Source organism: Belonocnema kinseyi, chromosome 10, assembly GCF_010883055.1.
Source record: "Belonocnema kinseyi isolate 2016_QV_RU_SX_M_011 chromosome 10, B_treatae_v1, whole genome shotgun sequence".
In the NCBI taxonomy this organism is placed as follows: domain Eukaryota; kingdom Metazoa; phylum Arthropoda; class Insecta; order Hymenoptera; family Cynipidae; genus Belonocnema; species Belonocnema kinseyi.
Window position 1 is genome coordinate 3,122,091 of NC_046666.1, and position 3,267 is coordinate 3,125,357.

Below are 3,267 nucleotides of genomic sequence, written 5' to 3' on the forward strand. Positions count from 1 at the left end.
AAATGGTTTTGTACTAAACTAAGATAATTTTCATTTAATTTATTTTCAACAAAAAAACTAGTTTTCACACAAATAAATGAATTGTCAACAAAATCAAAATTAATTTACAAAAAAGAATAATTGTCCACCAAAAAGATAAATTGAAGGTTAAAAAAAATGTTAACAAAAAAAAGTTTCTTTAAAGTAGTTAAATTTTAAATCTAAGAAGTATATTTTCAAACAAGTGCAATTGCTTTCTACTAAAAAAATTAACATTTTTTAAGAAAATAGTTCTTTTTTCAAGCCATCGAACTGAAATCTGAACCAAAATGGATGAATTTTTAAACAAGAAGAATTATTTTCAGGTAAAAAAGATTTTCTTCGAACAAAAGAAAAACGAATTTTCAACCAAATAGTTTTTTTAGCTAAAGAAATAATTTTTTAACCAAAAAGATCAATTTTCAATCAAAAGAGAGAAATTTTATCAAAATATTTGAATTTTCAACCAAGTGGTTGATTTTTTAACTGAAAAAGGTCAATTTTCATTTCATTCATTTTCAACCGGTATTTTCGCTGTTTTCAGACTATGTTTTCAAAATTATATGTACATATATTTTAATGAAAATATTAATTAAATGATTTTTATATTCTTTACTCATTAATTAATTATTATTGATAGATTCTGCTAAAATTTATCATTTCTAGAATTAGTTAAAAGCTTATTATTAATTTAATTTAAACAAAGAAAAGTTCAAATTAAAAAAATATTAAGAGTAAAAATTATTTAAATATTTCAATGAAAAGAATTTTTTAAAGCCACGCACTAACACAGAAAAAACTGAAGTTAAACTTTGCTGCATGTGAAATTTCCAGCTGATAAAGTTTACATGCTATTTGGCGAAAGTTTATCCTACAATCGAATAAAAGCTTTTGTCTGCTACGGCATCATTAGCAGCAATGGAAACGGAAAAGTATGAGTGAATTCGAGCTATAAATCGGGACACCAGATTTAAAACAACTAAGAGAAAAGAAAACTTAGAATTTGTTGCAGCTAAAAGTTGAAAACGGTTAAAAATTGAACACATTTGGGCGACAGTTTCACTGAGGTTAGGAGAATGATTCTGATCTTATCTACAGCGTCATGATGAAGTGAGCAAATTTCGGTAACACACTTTTTTAATACCATTTAGCAAAAAACGCAAAAAGCAACTGGCGGATGGGAATCCCTAGTTCTCTCCAATTTAATGAAGTTAAACAACGACAGATATCGCTGGGATCGCAATTTTTGCTACATCGCGAATAAAAATGGAGCGTTTATGATGCGAAAGATTATCCAGGCACAGTTAAAAATTGGAAATTATCTTCGATTCATGTAAAGTTTATCCGGCAAGGGTAATTTTTGTTGCGGTGAATCTTTCGCCCGAAATCGATGCAAACTTTATCTTTCATTTTTTCTGTGAAGTCAATCGATGAATTTTTGTGGTACACTCGGTGCTTCGTCATTTCTATGCGAACAATTCTGTTTAACTTTACAAGGTCGATGTTAGACCATTTTATGAGCCCGAAGGAGTACGTGAGGACAGGGATGGCTGAATCTCGTAGTGAAGAAAACTGCTTTGTGATATTGATCACTTGCTTCAGTTTCTGGGCTGAACTAGCGTAGAGCTTCAGGTCATCCATGTAAAGAAGATGGGTCACTTGATGACCATCCTTATTATCATGAATTCAGAACCCATGAGACATGGTGTTTAGTGTTTTGCTCAATCGATTCAACGCTAAACAGAATTATAGTGCGCTGAAGGACTCTCCTTGAAATATACCCATCGTAAAGCGTATTGATCTAGTTATGAATGGTTGTCCATGATCAAAATACTTGATTCTTGTACCCCAGAGCCTCATCGCATTACTTAGAAAGTCAACAATGCGTGGGAAGATTTCGTTCAGTTTTAAGACTTCAAGAAAATGGTCATGCGGCACGGAAGGAAACGCCTGCTTGTAGTGAATGTATGCCATGTGTAAGTTCCTTTGATGCTTACAAGCTTAAGTCATGGCAACAGCGTCTATTGTGACTAGATTTTTACAGCCTCGCGAGTTTGTACATTTATAAATTGTTGGAAGACAGGCTATCGGTCGAAAGTCAGATGGATTTTGAGCGTCTGTTTTTTTTTGTTATCATATACGTAGTACTTTGGAGCATAAAACCTGGCATCAGATCTGGGCGTTCAATGATCTTCTGAAAATACCTTGCCAACGCAAGATGCGCACTCGTCAGGTACTTGTACCAGAAGTTGTGCACCATGTCCGGACCTCGAGCTTTCCAATTACTTGCCCTTTTCAAGACCGCTGAAACATCAAAAGGTGTGATGTTTGTCAGTTGCATGTCAGGGCTATTGCTTGCCTTTGCTTCCTCCAGTTTGAACCACGCAGTGTCCAAACTGCATCTGTTCCTTTTTCCCAAACACCCGACCAGTAGTTAGTCATATCTTCCAATTGAGGGACTTCGGTGCCTTGGTGGTTATTTGGCTTTACTCTCAGTTCACGATAGAACCTTCTTTCATCTGTCTGAAAGTTTTGGTTTTGTTGCCTTCGTGCATTACTTTTCTTGTACCGACGCAATCTGGCAGTAAGAACATCAAGTCTCTGTCGTTGAGAGTCTAAAATTTCATCCAATGCTGCTGGTATTAATGTCTCGATGTGCCGAGGTTGGGTCGTTTTAGTCGACACAGTCTGACAGTAAGAACTTCAAGTCTCTGTCGTTGAGAGTCTAAAATTTCATCCAATGTTGCTGGTATTAAAATCTCGATGTGCCGAGGTTGGATCGTTTTAGTCGACACAGTCTGACAGTAAGAACTTCAAGTCTCTGTCGTTGAGAGTCTAAAATTTCATCCAATGTTGCTGGTATTAATGTCTCGATGTGCCGAGGTTGGATCGTTTTAGTACGAGGGTAGTTCAATAAGTCCTTAGAATGAAGTATAAAAACAATTTTTTTTGGGTAAATTTTTTTTTATTTTTCAACATAATCTCCTTGGAGCTCTATACACTTGGTGAATCGCTTTTCAAGTTTTTTTAATGCTTCAGAAAAGTGCGTTTTCGGGAGTTCCTCAAAATAAGCACTTACAGAGGCAATTACGTCTTCGTTGTCTGGAAATCTCTGTCCACCGAGCCATTTTTTCAAGTTTGGAAATAAGTTCTTCAATTTTAGCCATTGAAACGAAGCATGTGTGAACTCGGGCGTTGTCGTGATGAAAGAGAATTTATTTTCTCGCCAAATGTGGTCGTTTTTTTTTT